The sequence below is a fragment of the Danio rerio genome, chromosome 20, assembly GCF_052040795.2.
Source record: "Danio rerio strain M-AB ecotype USA chromosome 20, GRCz13ab, whole genome shotgun sequence".
NCBI lineage: Eukaryota > Metazoa > Chordata > Actinopteri > Cypriniformes > Danionidae > Danio > Danio rerio.
The window spans coordinates 5,766,898-5,784,043 of record NC_141040.1 but is presented as its reverse complement, the minus strand read 5'-3'; the positions used below and the strand labels follow the sequence as shown (position 1 = coordinate 5,784,043).

The window sequence follows — 17,146 nt, the reverse complement described above, 5'->3', positions numbered from 1 at the left end:
TGTTTCCTATGACAAAAAGATTGAATATCTTGTTTTATACGCAAACAAAAAAGGTGTGAACCAAATAGGCCTAGAAACCTGTGACTCAACCAAACCAGTTGGATAATCTCTGGGCGCTTGGTCATATCCTTTGTTATAAAGTAGGGTCTCACAGACAGTACTTTGGGTTAGTCATTTGAAGACCGACGATTAACATCGATGCTGAGGATCTGAAACATTCACTGTCTTCAATAAAGTCTTCTCTCCGTAAATTTGGTCAGCTTACTTGAGACTACTTGAGTACTAACAATTGAGAGCGATTCATAGTATACATTGTTCACTGGCAGCCAATAAGGAATGACTGGCGTTAAACAAATGTGTAACTGATCTACAAAGTTACATTACAGAATCACATTCCTGACCACTCATTTCCACAGTTCAGTAACGATCCCTGTTTTTAAGAGACGCTAGTCCAGACTGGACTATTGCAACCCTCTACTAGCTGGGCTTCCAGCTAACTCTATTAAACCTCTTTGGATGATTCAGAACGCAGCAGCACGAGTGGTCTTTTAATGAACCTAAAAGAACACATGTCACTCCGCTGCTCATCCATTTGCACTGGCTGCCAGTTGCTGCTCGCATCAAATTTAAAGCTCTGATGTTTGCTTACAAAGCGATTTCTGGCTGCGCTCCTTCTTATCTGCTCCCACTTCTGCAGATTTATGTGCCCACCAGAGACTTGCGTTCAGTGAATGAACGTCGCCTCATGGTTCCATCCCATAGTGGGAAGACATCACTTTCCCGAACTCTCGTGTTCAATCTGCCCAGTTGGTGGAATTGTAAGAGGCTAAATTATCATATGCATTTGTTTATATGACAAAACATGCTTTTTGACTCAAGAAGGTCCATACTGACTACAAAGCCAGATACTGATAAGACCAGGTCCTGTTGTGTGGACTTTGGGGGTTTTATGGTGTGGTCACATGTTGATTGGTCAGTTTGAATGTCTTGAATGGCTTTAGTCACATGGTCATGAAAGATACAAAATAGGTGGTAAACTCAAGCTCTGTCTCTTTTCCTGCCCTCTCTTTTCCTGGCCTGCTTCTCTCCTTCTCTGCTCCTCTCCTTCTCTGGAGTCTATTTTCTCTGACTCTACTGCAATCAGGCTTTTGGGCCTGCTCTCTTTGTCTCTCTCTCCCTCCCTCCGTGTCTCTCCTTCTACCTATGGTAACTTTAATTTTACATTTAAGCAGAGTACAATTTATACCATATGTTTTATCATTTCATATTTTATCATTTTATACAGTATTTTGTTATTAATTCAGTTGTAACCATAGAGAATTATTGTCATTAAATCATTTCATTTTCAAGTATTTGTGAATTACTTTTGATTTAACATCAACACTTAATTGTTCCATATAGCAATACAATACAATCACATAATATCAACGCTCTCCCACATTTATAGCTATTAATACGGCCCTTATTTCCATTTTTGGTATAAGATTGCAGAAGAATTGTTTGACTAGAAATGTACAGTTTTTTACCATCATGCTGATCACTTTTTAGTCACTCGGCAGAACTACAGTTCGAACCGCTGGGGTTAAAAGACTGTTCTTACAGAATGAACTCCCTAACTACACAAAACAGCAGAGTCACTCGCTGTCTCCAAGAAACGACTAAAAACTCAATTATTTAGTCTCCACTTCCCTTACTAATCTGCAATTCCCTCTCTGGCTCCACCACTAACTACTAAAAAAAAAAATAATTCCTAATGTTTTGCTTCTTACACTTTATTTACATACCTGAAACTTGCCTACAGCACCTATTCATTGTTGCTCGTATAGTTGTGTAAATTGCTTCCTTGTCCTCATTTGTAAGTTGCTTTGGATAAAAGCGTCTGCTGAATGACTAAATGTAAATGATAACTTTCTTTTTCATGCCCTTTAAGACATGTTCTGACTTTTACATTCAGAAACAGTTACATATCCTATAATAGGGGCATTTTAAATGGAATTTGCATAGTTTCTAGGTTGCAGCAGTTGAAAATCACAGTTTTAAACTTTTTTTTTTCCTTCCTTGTTTTCCAAAACGATGAAACATCATTGAAAATGCTTTTACGTCAGCATTTCAATCATCTCTAATCCCGCTTAATGCCCTTACAGCAGCAGTCAGGGATGATGGTGGCAGAGATCTTTATGGAATTGCTAAAATATAAATATTATTTTATTTATTTACTGTTAATGTGATTTAGCAATGTAAGTGCTCAAATGTTTGGAATAATGCTTGACTGGACATTTAGTAAAAATAATAATAATAATAATTCAGTAAAGGTGTCCATGTGAGAAAGCAAGCTGAGAACTGACCTGTATTCAGGAGTGCTGTTCAAGAGAAGGCATATGTGCTTTATGTAAAACACCACTTTTCCTGTCCCCGCTTCTGCGGTTATCACCGTGTTTACTCCGTTGGCAAGCTGCCAGAGTATTAACGGAAGGAACCATTTGCCTCCGGGCCTCTATAACACCCCCGTCACTTTAATTTTCAATTTTACAAAACTGATGTATGCGCAGTTGTTTCCGCTAGTGCACGCATAATTAATTGCATACCGATTCACAAATGAAAGAAATCAAAAGCTAGTAACTGACTCCATGCTGACATACCAGATACATGTACAGTCAGGCCAACATAATGATAGTAGCAACCCAGGCTCATTCTGAAAACGCACTGCTATATACATTTCTGAAGAGCGCCAAATGCATCTCACACTCTTTGAAATAAAGATACAGGAGCTGTCACTGGAGCAGTACCTTTTTAAAAGATACATATTTTTACCTAAATAGTCCACATTGGTACCTAAAAATGGCATATTAGTACCAGAATGTACCTAAAAAGTACCTTTGAGGTTCCATTACGAACCCTTCAGGTACAAATATGTACTTTTTGAAAAGGTACTGCCTCAGTGACAGCTCCTGTACCTTTATTTCTGAGAGTGCAAGAGGTGTTTTTTGCAGTTTCTGTCTTTGCGAACCCACCATAGGCCGCTGTTTATGCTTTTTAAAACCTCAAATTTCTCTCACGAGTGCCATTCGCACCTGCTGTCCACCAGAAGCTGCTGTCGACTGACTGACTGACCGATTGACTAACCTTCTTCCTTAAACCCAACCAATAGTGTTTTAAAAAGCTCAGATTGACCCGTCCACCTACTTCCCTGAACCTAACCGAGAGTTTTAAAATACAATTCAGAAAAAGAAAAGCCCTAACCTGCCTTTTAACACATTCTCACTCTGTTATTTACATGTTTATTTTACTTCAGGGCTTCTGTTTTTGTTTTATCTGCTTTTTTGGAGCCATCCTTCATCGAACTCAAACCCTGTGGTCATGGTAATTTCCTCTCTGGGTCTCAAATCCGCTGACGTACATGGCAAGCTAACTGGACAAACTGGTAACAATGGGATAGCCGTCCACATGGAGGTAAGTGGTCAGCTAGTAAGCAAGAAAAGGAACAGCGTCATACCGCCCTGTACCATTCATTTTAAAGATGAAATGCAGCCATACGTACTTCTGGCTACAAAATTTGCGATCTCCAGATATGTATGTAGGGCTACGTTTTTAGAATGTTATATAGTAGACTATTGTTACCTTAATTATTTTTCCATTACTCCAGTCCACATTCCATTTCTCAAGTATGAATATGCTGTGTTACGAACTGATCACTTCACTTCAGGCGGTGATTTTAGCAAACCGAGGCAAAGTCCAAACCCAAGACCAGAAGAGGGTCCAGCCTGATCTCACAAGAAAACGTAAGTATTTTACGTTTTGCCAGTTTAGTGGCTAATTCAGTGGCGAGTTCAGTCGTACGAAATGGTACGATTTTAAAAAGGAGGCGTGGCACCTAACCCCACCCCTAACCCCAACCGTCATTGGGGGATAAGCAAATCGTACTAAATTGTACAAATTTGATTGTACGAATTCATAAGAATTAGCCACTAAATGAAAAAGTTACGAATTGCCGTGAGATTGTGTTGGAGGGTCAAATAAAATACATTCTACAAACACATTTTTTAAATACATTCCCATATATTCTACTCTTGCCATCTTGGCATTGCTCTTTGACACATGTGATCATTGACTTATCACCAGGGGCCACATGTACGAAGACATACTAAAACATTGCCTACACACAAAGCTGTAAATGTGCGTACGCAGTAAAAAATTCAGATGTATGAAACACTGCCTATGCCGAATCCCACGCATATCCTCTTTGTGCATCCAAATTAACGTGAAACTGAGCGCACGTGCACAAGCGCAAAACCCCTCCCTGCCTCCTCCCCCGTATGAATATGCTAATGACTCCACTTTGGCAAAACCAAACGAAAAAGTAATGGCAAAAGCAAGCAAGAAGAGAAACTTTGAACAGAATGTGAATTGGAGGTGCTCCTTTCGGAGGTAGACCGGAGAAAAACAGTGTTATTTTCAAGTTTGTCCTCCAGAATTAATAACAAAAACAATAAAAAATAGAGTGGGAGAGTTTAGCTGACACAGTTAACGCAGTGGGGTCTCAAAATCGCACTGTTAGCAAATTAAAAAAGAAATGTTCTGATGTAAATGTGTAAAACTTTGTAGTATCTATTTAAGCTAAGTGCACCTTGTTGGAATGAGCTAGTTGAATGATGCCCATCACCGTTTGATTGACAGAGACAACATGACTAAAGAGGGTGGCAAACAGCAGTGTGAGTGGCTTAGCTCGTAAAGTGCACGGCAACATGCTTTGACACGGTCGAGCATGAATCCGGTTCGAATCCAGCGTCTGATGAACTTCTTCTTTTCCCCCCCACTACATATCAGATATTGCCTACTCTTCATCACAAGGAAGACAAGCAGGTATCATTAATAAATGTGTGTGTTATGTTAGGCGCATCACATATTATTTGCACATTTATTGAATGGAAATGTTGCCGATTCATGTATGCAAATTCATCTTCAGATGGCGCCTTTATAGCAATGAGTGTTAAGTCGATCGATCCGATTGCATTGGGAAAACAGGCGATCCCTGCAAATTGCGCTTTAATGTTTGGCTGGTCAACTGCATGGTATGGAAACCTAATATACCAGCTAGACATGCGGATGATCCCGTCCCATACAGCTGCCATTGCACGGCTCAAAGATACTTTGTAGTGTGAAATTTAACAAAATTGCCTCTATGAGTCGCCAATGGAAATAAAACAAACACACAAGAAATGCACGTATGCTAGATATGAAGTAGGTGTGGACCAACGCACATTCTCATTTTCCTTTCATCGTTAGTAAATCCGAACGTGAGCGTGAAACCTGACGTAGGCAAAGATTTTGTGCATACGCAGGTCATTGGTCACATCTGTCGAATAGGAATGCCAAGATGGCAAGATTAGAATGTATAGGCAAGTGTGGGCAAAGTTTATTTGTATAGCATGTTTCATACACAATGATAATTCAAAGTGATTTACATAAACACAAAGTATAAGAAACAATTATAAAAAAATAATACAATAATAGCTAAGGGCAGATTCACCCTGTTTTGAAGGGATTTTCTAATTTGGAACTCTTAGAATTTCCAATGTATTTGATCCTAATGATCTAAGTGATCAGTTAGGTTTGTATTCAATGACCATATCTGTAATGTATTGAGGTCCTAGGCCATTTAGTAAGTTATAGACAAATAGTAATACTTTAAAATCTATTCTGAATGCAACTGGGAGCCAGTGTAAAGACATGAGGACAGGTGTGATGTGCTCTGATTTTCTCGTTCTGGTCAGAATTCTGGCAACAGCGTTCTGAATGAACTGCAACTCTCTGACTGTCTTTTTGGGAAGGTCCTTTACAGTAATCCACTCTGCTGGTGATAAAAGCATGAGCAAGTTTCTCTAAGTCTTCACTGGTAACAAAGGATCTGATTCTTGCAATTGTTTTGAGCTGGTAGAATGCTGATTTACAAACTGCTTTGACATGACTACTGAAATTGAGCTCCAGAATAGCACTAAGATTCCATAGGAGTGTATTTATAAAATGCACGTCATCAGTAGCGAAACACTAAGTTCATTATCCAATTCAGAACATACTTTGAAAAAACTAAAATTTGGCTGCAGTCTATGTTTGCTAGGAAGGAGGTCATCCAGCTGAGCTGCAGGCAGATTAACACTGGAATAACAATCTTCATGGGATTAAAAACATGGGAGGTCCAGACCTCTACTTGTACAGAGCATTTTAAAGCTCACCCCACAAAACCCGCACACACACACACACAAACACACGCAAAATGTTGAATGTTGTCCAGTGGACACAGGGAAGCAGAGGACGTGTAAGGACTGTGGTCGAGTGATTACTGTGCACACTACTGACAGGCGTTGGGACAGGATTCACAGTGTAATCGGATGGGGGTGAGTGGGGGATGAAGTAGGAGAGGATGGAGGGATGGGGGTTGGGTGTGGGGATCAAGCAGATGGAGAGAAGAGATCAAGAAAAGAGGATTACACCACAGCAAACCATCATTGGACAAAAAAAAAAATGAAACTGCAGTCACTAGAAAGTACATCCACACCCTATATTCATCTGGAACACCACTGCTGTGGGAGGGAGGGAAAAACACATTCAGCCCAGTGCAGCCCTCAAGAGGAAGCTCGCCTTCCTTCTGTGAGTGAGAGAGGATACATAGAGAAACAACATCTAAGAAATCCTCCCAGTCCAACACTTAGTTAGCACTTTTATGCCAAAGAATTAAGTAGACATCTCTTAATAAACACATTTAAGACAAACATTTACTGTAGCTTGATTAGAGCAAAAAACAGACTAATCGTTCAGGCAATCATTGATGCTGTAAATATGTGGCTGCTTTGCAATACCTAAAATCAAAGAGCTTTATAATTCTCCACCTTGCAGGCTGGTTGTAAAAGCTAGCATGTATAAGATACATCAGACTGCTTCCATTGAGCATTTTCAGCATATACCACTGCTCTATAGTAGTATAAATAAGGCACGTGAATTGATTTAGCTACAAAATCTATAATGACACACATCTGGATCCATTACTCCCAGCCAGCAAAATTCATGTGGCTGAAATCCGGCCCACACCAGGCACTTACATCCGGCCCACATACTGCATAGAATGATAGCACCTTGTGCGGTCCGCTACTGTTCGCCAGTTCTGGGCCACAAATAAACCAAAGCAATATCACATATTAGCCAGAATACAACCAAATGAACCAGAACTCACCCTATTCTGGGCCACAGTTTGCTTTTATTCTGACCCAGATCCGGCCCACACCTGACACTTAAATCTGGACCCCATACTGAATGGAATGATGGCTCTAGGGTGATCCGCTCCTGTTCGTCAGATCTGGGCCACAAATAAGCCACAGCAATACCACATATCAGCCAGAATTCAACCAAATGAACCTGAACTGACCCTTTTCTGGGCCACCATTTGCTAACAGTCAAATATTTGTTTTAGGATATCGGGGCCACATTTGCTAGATCTTCTCTGGGTCACTATAGGCTAACGGCTGCATTAGCCAGGGTTTACAGTGACGAATATTCGCCAAAAGTGGCCCACATATGTTTTAAGATAACTGGGCCACATTTTCCATATCTTCTCTGGGTCACTACCCACATAGCAAAATTTCTCTGGCCCAGCTCTGGCCCACACAATCAGGTTTTGCTTGGCCCACATGCCGCAGTGAATTACGGTACATGACTGGACCAAATCTGGCTTCCAGACAAGGGCCAAACACGGACCATATCTGGGCCAAGTCTCAGCCAACTTAATAAGTCATAACTGGGCCTGAACTGGGCCAGATAGGTTGGTGTGTCACGATTGCAATGAAATTGATAAACCCATGGAGTGATGCACTTTAGGCACACTATGGGCACGCTTTTTCTCAAAGTGACCTGATTGGTAGAATTTTTTTTCTTTACTCAAAAATGATTTTAGTGTATGTTAAATGTGGGTCAAGACTGGCCAAACTCACATGGCCCACTTATCAAATTTTTAAATATGGGCCAAATACTACGTTTTTCATCTGGCCCAAATCTTGTGTGCCGCCTTAAAACGGTGCCACCTCTGCCAAACCCGGGCCATGTTTGGCCCACATGTATGCCAGTGCCGGATGAACGCCTTTTTGTGCCAGCTTTTTGCCAAATCTGGGCCAGAATTCTTTGCTACTAGGGTATAGGCTAATGGCTGCGTTAGCCAGAGTTTACTGTGACAAATATTCGCCAAAGGTGACCCACATGTTTTAAAATTAACTGGGCCACTTTTCCTTATTTTCTCTGGGCCACATTAGGCTCACAGTCACAATATCCAGAGCTTACTGTGCCAAATATTTGACAAAAGTAGACCACATAGGTCTTAAGATATCTGGGCCACATTTGCACCTACACATGTGAGCCACTTTAGATTTAGACCCAGATTACCCTTAAATGACTATGCCACATTTTTGCCAACTGTTGCCATTGTACAGATGAGCCACTTCAGGCTCACAGTCATTATGTCTGGGCCGAATGAATACCACCAGTGCCGCATAACTGCCTAAATTGGCCCACATTGCTATCTGGGTTGTATAATAAAATGTTTAAACTCTACAATAAGTAGCATGAGGCACAATTGTACTGTTTTTCTGGGAGTGACTCTGTGGTTCAGAACCTCGGACAGCTCCTCCACCCGATTTAAATATGATGAAGAGATCTGAACATATACTGTAGGTGCTTATACTCATAACCAACTTCCTTGTAAGCCAATTCTCATTTTCAATTATTTCTGATGCTATAAAACAGACATTTTCCAATGGACGTGTTTGCATGTTCGACCTACATGACTGCCTTTTATGGCATGCCAGTGTGGAAGTGGCTCAGTCTCATCAGATAATTAGTGAGCACTCTGGAAAGCCTTCCCAGCTGTGATGCAGCAAAATGGAGGGAGAGCATTTAATCCATCTGTTGTAGGACGTTCCTGATGAAAACGACACAGCTTTCCATTTAGACAGAGAGCGAATGAGCAAGAGAGAGAGAGAGAGAGAGAGAAAGAGAGGCTTTTTCCTCCATGTCAGGAACACTTCCAACACATGACATCAGACGCTTTATAGACACACTAAACTGCACTCATCTAACCACAAGGCATTAATTTTTGATGGCTTTCCCCATCTTTATTGCAAAGATGCAGAAGGGGAAATTATTCGAAAGAAAGTCGAAAAAAGTACACAGATTACATTTTTGTTGACCATTTGAAGGACACGACTGCAGTTTGTCCAGCTTAAAATTCAGTAACTGCTGTACCAAGAGAGAGATGCACAGCTAGGTTACACTTACGAGCGAAGAAGTATATCTGCATTGCACCATTATATTGAATACACAGCTTCACATATAAATGAAATATTTACAAAAAACTTCGACAAGGAGTAGTTGGAATAAATCATCAGACTTGCACGGGAAACCTGATTCTAAATTTGAACCTCTTAAGGTAACTTTTATATTAGATTAGTTGCGTTTGCATCATAAACAAAGAGTACATCTAAATTGAGTTAAATTAGGTTATTTGGGGTTTTATTTTTAGGAATGTAATGCATAAATTATACATTTAATTATTATTGATACTATTATTATTCATTCATTCATTCATTCATTCATTTTCTTGTAAGCTTAGTCCCTTTATTAATCCTGGGTCACCACAGTGGGATGAACTGCCAAATTATCCAGCCCATTTTTACGCAGTGGATCCCCTTCCAGCCACAATTTATCTCTGAGAAACATTCACACACACACACACACATACACACATGTTTGTTTTTGTATGTAAAGTGGGGACATTACATAGGTTTCCATTCATTTTATACGGTCCAAACCATATATTGTATTGCCCTCACCCCACCCCACCCCTGAACCCAACCATCACAGGAGACTGTGTGCAGCTTTACTCTCTGATTAAACTCATCCTGTAGGATTTATACGCATTTTGAGAAATGAGGACGTCACCAATGTCCTCATATTTCACCTCCTTTTTGTAATACCCGTGTCATACCCATGTCATCATACAGATTTGTGTCCTGATATGTCACAAAAACAAGTACACACACATACTCACACACACACACACACACACTCATACACTACGGACAATTTAGCCTACCCAATTCACCTGTACTGCATGTGTTTGGACTGTGGGGGGAAACCGGAGCACTCGGGGGAAACCCACGCGAACGCAGGGAGAACATGCAAACTCCACACAGAAATGCCAACTGAGCCAGCCGATTCTCGAAGCTGCGACCCAGCAACCTTCTTGACCTACTGTGCCACTGCATCAACCCTATTATTATTATTATTATTATTAGTAGTAGTAGTAGTAGTAGTAGTCAGTGTTAGGAGTACCACGTAATAGTAATGATATTACTTTTCTAAGTAACAAATGGGGTGGCACGGTGTCGCAGTGGGTCAGCTGGGATTTCTGTGTGGAGTTTGCAGGTTCTCCCTGTGTTTGTGTGGGCTTACTCAAGTTTCTCCGGTTTCCCCCACAATTCCAAAGACATGCGCTAAAGGTGAATTGGGTAAGCCAAATTTTTCCGCAGTCTATATATCTGTATGTCCTGATCGTCCAGGTTGGAGGTCGAGTGTTGGGCTAACAATCCACCATGTTGGAAAATTGATGTTATGAGACATCAACATGGTGCGGCTAAATATCAACTTCAATATAAATGGCCCTGGAAGTGAGTGAGCAAGTGAGCAAGTGAGTAAGGAGTAAAGTAACGCATTAATTAATAAAAGGGCTTAGTCCCTTTAATAATCCAGGGTCTCCACAGCGGAATGAACTGCCAACTCATCCAGCACATGTTTTACACGGCGGATGCCCTTCCAGCTGCAACCCATCACTGGGAAACATCTATACAGCATCCACCTGGATGATGCAACTGCAGCCACATTGCACCAGACTGCACACCACACACCAGCTGACTGGTGGAGACGAGTGATGAAGCCAATTATGATATTTGGATGGTTAGGAGGCCATTATGGACAGAGGCCAGTGGGCAAATTTGGCCAGGATGGCAGGGTTAAACCTGGGATTTTTAATGATCACAGAGAGTCAGGACCTCTGTTTAACATCTCATCTTAAAGACAGCGCTTACTGAGCAGTATAAACCCCCCCCCACCATACTGGGGCGTTAGGACCCACACAGACCATAGGTTGAGCACCTCCTGCTAGTCTCACTAATACCACTTCCAGCAGCTTTCCCATCCAGGTACAGCCCTGCTTAGCTTCAATAGGCGACCATGTGAGAGTTGCAGAGAGCTAGCTGCCGGTAAATAAACTGTTGGGCAAACAAACAAATCTTGGCATGGCCATATTTATGACAGAGAAAACGAATGAATCTCAAGTAAAAAAATGTAAATAAAATAAAAAAGCCCTCGAAGGAAAACATAGGTTATTTAATTTAATATAACTTAATAACCAGAGCTATTTTAAATCCTATTCCCCAAGTCAAAAATAGCATAACATGTTCAGGTACAACGTATCTGTGCTGGTGACCAAAACTGTGTATTTTATATATATATATATATATATATATATATATATATATATATATATATATATATATATATATATATATATATATATATATATTTTTTTTTTTTGTAATTTGATTTATAATATCAAAGCTATAGACTATATGTGAATGTGTATACGTATTCATGTGTATGTATATGTATATGAACGACTGTGTATGTATACATATGCATGTATGTATATGTTGACATATATGTGAGAGGAGATCATGTGATCCGGAAGAAGCACCTGATTGTGATAAACATTGTCCGATGAAGAGCCGGCGGCTCGAAACGTTACACGCTCTGTGTCAGCCTTTTTTATTTAATAAATTTGTATTTTTGGAGCCTTGGTGTTGCCGCCTTTGATTTACATTTAATTTACGACTAAAACTGTGTAAAATATACTTAAATAATGAACTGAAATCCAATAAACAAAACCAAAATAAAACCATAAGGAAAGGGTGTTACAGCTTTGTTCTTCTTATTATTTTTTAAGCTTGTTTGTGTTGATGTTTTATTCAGCAGGTGGTGGTCTCAGCTTTATATTTCTGTGTGTTAGTTGTTGCCATGTTTTGGATTCTTGTATTCTGACTTCAGCATATAAAGCTACGTTTAGATCCAACAACTTTTACTCTCTGAGGCTCCTATTGTGACTGTCAAATGAAAATATGTATAATAATAATAAAAAAAAAACCCTCCGCTCTGTCTTGGTCCCGACCATCAGGTGTGACAACAACAGATAACACCCCCGTTTGTCTGTCAGAATCCATTGCTTCGACCTCAGATGCATAAACACACCTGTCACAACTCTGACAAGGAAAATAAAACACAACAATGGATCTTCCCTCCCAACTAGTGGCGATGTTTGTGACAGAGCTCGCTGTGCTGTTCAAAGCCCTGCTGCTGAGTTCAGCCTGCAAACAGATCTCCCCCACCTGCTACCTGACAACATCAGAATGTTGGGGCAAGGAGGGAGTTTCACGCAGAGATCACTACAAGAGACAGAATTTGAGTTCTGATGTCCGTACGATTAAAAAACAAAACAAGCAAAACCATGTTATTCTCAAAGAATGTGTTAAATGAAGCAGAATTTTGACATTACAACAAGGACAGCACTGTTAACTCAACTGTATGTGATCTAGGGTAGAGCTGATGATCTTTGCCCGAACCTGATGGCTTAATTTCGGGTTTAATTTCTGGTTTAATGGTTCGGGTTTAATTTCTATCATTAGACCAAATTAAAGTCCCTACCTGCAAAGGTGAAACAAAAGATGATGAAGCAGTCAAAAAGAACAAATTTTGACCGCGGTCAGGCCAGCCACCAGTTCAGAAAGAACCTGTCATTCTAACTGCAATGGTGTTTCGGCGGTCACTCATACACTGCGTATTACGGTAGAGTGCTAAACAGCACAGCAAGCTGATAGGGAAGATGACGAGGCCATTTACTACAGTGAAACCGCTGCCATGGAAAATGAAATGGATGTTCTTGGCTGGTAAAAGATGAACAAACAGTCCTACCCAAAAGTTGCAAAATTTGCCAGATCAAAACTCTGCATCTCGGCCTGTTGCAGCAGTGAAAGTGTGTTCAGTGCTGCTGGACGCATCATCCTGAGCGCAGGACTGCGCTAAAGCCATTTACAGTGGATGCAATAATGTTCCTCCACAAAAAACATGTAGCCTAACCTTGGTCAGTAAAGGGTTTTTTAAATTATAAATAAATATTAATTAAACCATAAAATCATAATGTAGACATGATGTATACAGGTTAATGTTGGCCTTATTCTTTTAATATTCAGCTTCACTGTCGCTTTAAGGTCAGATTGTGAAGAGAAGTGGTGAAACAAATCTCGCAAAGCCTTTATCTTAATTTTGTCATTGCCAAATACCTGTCATAATTTAGAATTTATTTTAATTTAATTTGTTATGACAGACTTATTTTTATTGGAGTGTTGGCCAATTTAAAGGCTAAGTGTGTGTACCTAGGCCTATTTAGAGTGCTGAGATGTTACGATGTTACAGAGGCCTTATTTCACCCAATGACGGTTGGGGTTAGGGGTGGGGTTAGGTGCCACGCCTCCTTTTTTAAAATCGTACATTTTGCATGACTGAACTCGTACAAAATCATACGAATTAGCTGACAATATGTAAAATACTTACGTTTCCTCGTGAGATCAGGCTGGAAATGTAATTCCCTTTGATACAATATGAGGACAGAATGACATACGCCAGGGGTGTCAAACTCAATTCCTGGAGGGCCGAAGCCCTGCACAGTGTAGTTCCAACCCTGCTCCAACACACTTACCTGTAGGTTTCAAACAAGCCTGAAGGACTCAATTAGTTTGATCAGGTGTGTTTAATTAGGGTTGGAACTAAACTGTGCAGAGCTGCGGCCCTTTTGGAACTGAGTTTGACACCTGTGACATTCGCTATATCAGCTTTCTTTCAAACCTAACCTACCTCAGCACAGCATACGTGCTCTCCAAATATCTGTAGGGTGGAGTATTATGATTAAACATCTTCAGATGATTCTGAACTCCACAGGACTTCAGTAGGGAACTGAGATCAAAGTGTAAGGGTGTTTTCAATTCCAAGAATGTGATCTTTACTCTCTGGCGGGGTTGGATGTGAAAAATAACAAGTCTGGTATTCCACATGCCATACATTATTAGCATTTTTTTATTTATTAAAAATTTTAATTAATATTTTTGTTGGACAAACAGAGTAAGTCATTAAAAAATGTGTCTAGAAAAAAAGTCATTTTTTTAATGACTAAAATGGATATTTTCAACAAAATGTATATCTGCTTTTTACAGGGAACCAGGCCTTTTAGAAGCAAGGAATCAAACAATTCCACATGGTTTCCCCTTTCTTTCGGGGAGATAAGGAATGAATCATGCAGAGTCGAGGAAACCAGCTGTAGTGAATCTTGGGAGGATGGAAAGGACAGACGAGGGTAAACACAATGATTAATCAAAGCCACAACTGGCTGAAGAGATAACCACACTTTTCCACAAGGAGAGATTTGTTTCATTATTCGAACACATCTCATGCCTCCGTATTTATTTAAAGCGTTGCATTTCTTAAAGCACAGCTTCCGTCGGCCAACTGTAAATTCAGAGCAAGCCACTGGAGAGCCTTGTGAATATACAGAACACACGCTGACCCATCACTCCATCACAAATGATAAGTGGAGAGTGGTGAAGAGAAGGGGGGAGTCTAAAAGAAGACTGAAGATTGAGGAAAAATTGAGAGACAAAAAATATACAGATTAATTTGTCTGATTATGTTGCATTATTATTTTATTCTTCACTATATCTTTATCTCATTATCTCTATTTTTATAGTTACTTAATGCGCTCATGTATAAAGGGGCTACCATGATCTAAAAACGGTCAGCCAAACGGTATTGTATGTTCAGGTTAAATTCAGTACAGATTATTTAGGGATATTTTGCACTGCTACTTGATTTGCATAATGTATCTAATGAATTGGGTGTGATAACGTTACAGATTGTGTGTTTGTTTGTGTGTGAGTCTGTGCATGTGTGTGTGCAAACAAATGACGCTATCAGCAGGCGCAATTAATTCTTAGCGTTTTTTCCCCTCAGAGGTTTAATGCTTAGGGAATGGGCTAGAGAGAGAGAGAGAGAGAGAGGCGGGGGGAGGAAGGGGATGAAAAAACCCCAGCGCTTTCTGGACAAGGCCAAAAAAGAAAAGAAGGATGATGGAGTCTAAATGAAATGCCACTCCGGGTAAGGAGGAAAAAGCATGGCGAGAAAGCAGGTCAGCTGAATTGCCAGGGATGTTCTTGAGTGACTTTGCCCTTAGGCGAAAGTCAGAGTGCTTTCTCTTCATCTATTTTTTTTCTTTCTTTCGTTCTTTCTTTCTTTCTTTCTTTCTTTCTTTCTTTTTCATTCTTTCTTTCTTTCTTTCTTTCTTTCTTTCTTGCATGATAACTGCAATGTTACACAATCTTACCAATTCGACACAACTTAATTACTATTTTTATTTTATTGATCAATTAAACGGTGCCTCCAATGTCTTTGTCTTCACTAATGTCACTTGTTTAGGAAAAATCTGTATAATTATATTAATATTTATATAATGATAACATTATTATTGCAGTTATGTGGAAAGTAATTGCAATGCGTCTGTCACAATCACCAGCAATCCAGGCTTGCAAATCACTGGTAAACATGCACCATTACCCGCACTACAATTCTGTCACCTTATGAACTACAAATCCCGCCGTGCATCTCACCCACGCCTGCTTCCGAATTACCGATGATTACACACACACAGCTGGGAGCCGACCGATCAAAGACAGATTATACAGAATATATACACTGCTCACATTTCCACATACTTTGCTGAGTCTTGTTTTGCTGTAACATTAAGCGTTCTCTGTGACTAGTATTTCCTTGTTTATTGACCATTGCCTTGTTTCCTTATTTATGTCATTGCCGCCTATACCAACCTTATTGCCTGTGACTTGACTATACTAGAGGGTAAAGCGAGGCTTCTTAAAACAAATAACCAGTCTGAGCAAATGTGTTGAAGCTTCGAAACATTTTAAAACCACTATCTATAGTGAAACCTAGTGGTCATTTTTATTGCACTGAAACAGCTTCAGCATAGGAACAGTTAAGCAAATTGAGGTATTAAACCCCACGTTATAGAGTTGAAGTTTAAAGTAATTAAGTGAAACAGTGAGAGTTCCTCACTAGCATACACAGATAATGGGTTCGAATCCAGGGTGATGCAACTATAGATGTTCATTTTTAAATGCTCTGTTATTGTAACGTGTTTTGTTTTAACTTTGGTCTGACATTCAAATGGACACTTTGGAAATAAATATGTTTTGTTTTGCTCATAAAAAATAACATTATTAAAATATATCAAGTCATAAATTCAGAGTATTTGTACAAGTCGAGATTCAAACTTGGGCCAGTAGCAGCACAATTATTCTGTGCACATGCACGGTCCACAAGGCTACTTGGGATAGAAGTTTTTTTTCTGACCCTGTCAGTCAATCGCAGATTCGCCAAGTCTCAATACGTTGTTAAAATGACCAATGTTTTAAACCGCTTTAGTCACATGACCTGGTGTTCGAAACACTTTAGTCACGTGACCTGGGTTTTTCAGATGTGTTTTAAAACAAATGCGCTTCGGGATCTCAACACTGTGTTGAAACGTCAGTTTCACGTCATCCATCCCTACTTGTACCAACCTTACTGCCTGTGACTTGACTATACTGGAGAGCAAAGCGAGGCTTCATGAAACGCTTCACCAGTCTAAGCAAATATGTCGAAGCTTTGAAACATTTTGAAACCAGTAACTATAGTGACACCCAGTGGTGGATCTTATTGCGACATTATGATTACATAATGTATGCCTTCAGTGATTTCCTATAGATAAATACCAACTGACAAAAAATAACAACTGGAATAACTAAAGCAGTCGTGATCGTCTGACCTCATGTGAAGCAAGTGATCGCGATGACATATGTTGACGTGTGCAGGTGGTGTAGTGCTGTCCCAATTCCTAGGGGTAAATTCTGAAGCCATTCCCCTTCACAGTCAGTTTTAAGAGCCGAGGGGAAAG

At 40.0% G+C, this 17,146-nt stretch overlaps 1 protein-coding gene across 64 annotated transcripts in view; it reads right to left on the bottom strand.

The window, feature by feature from the left end:
* nrxn3b (neurexin 3b) overlaps window positions 1-17,146 on the bottom strand; it is a 409,500-nt gene that overhangs the window by 318,120 nt on the left and 74,234 nt on the right.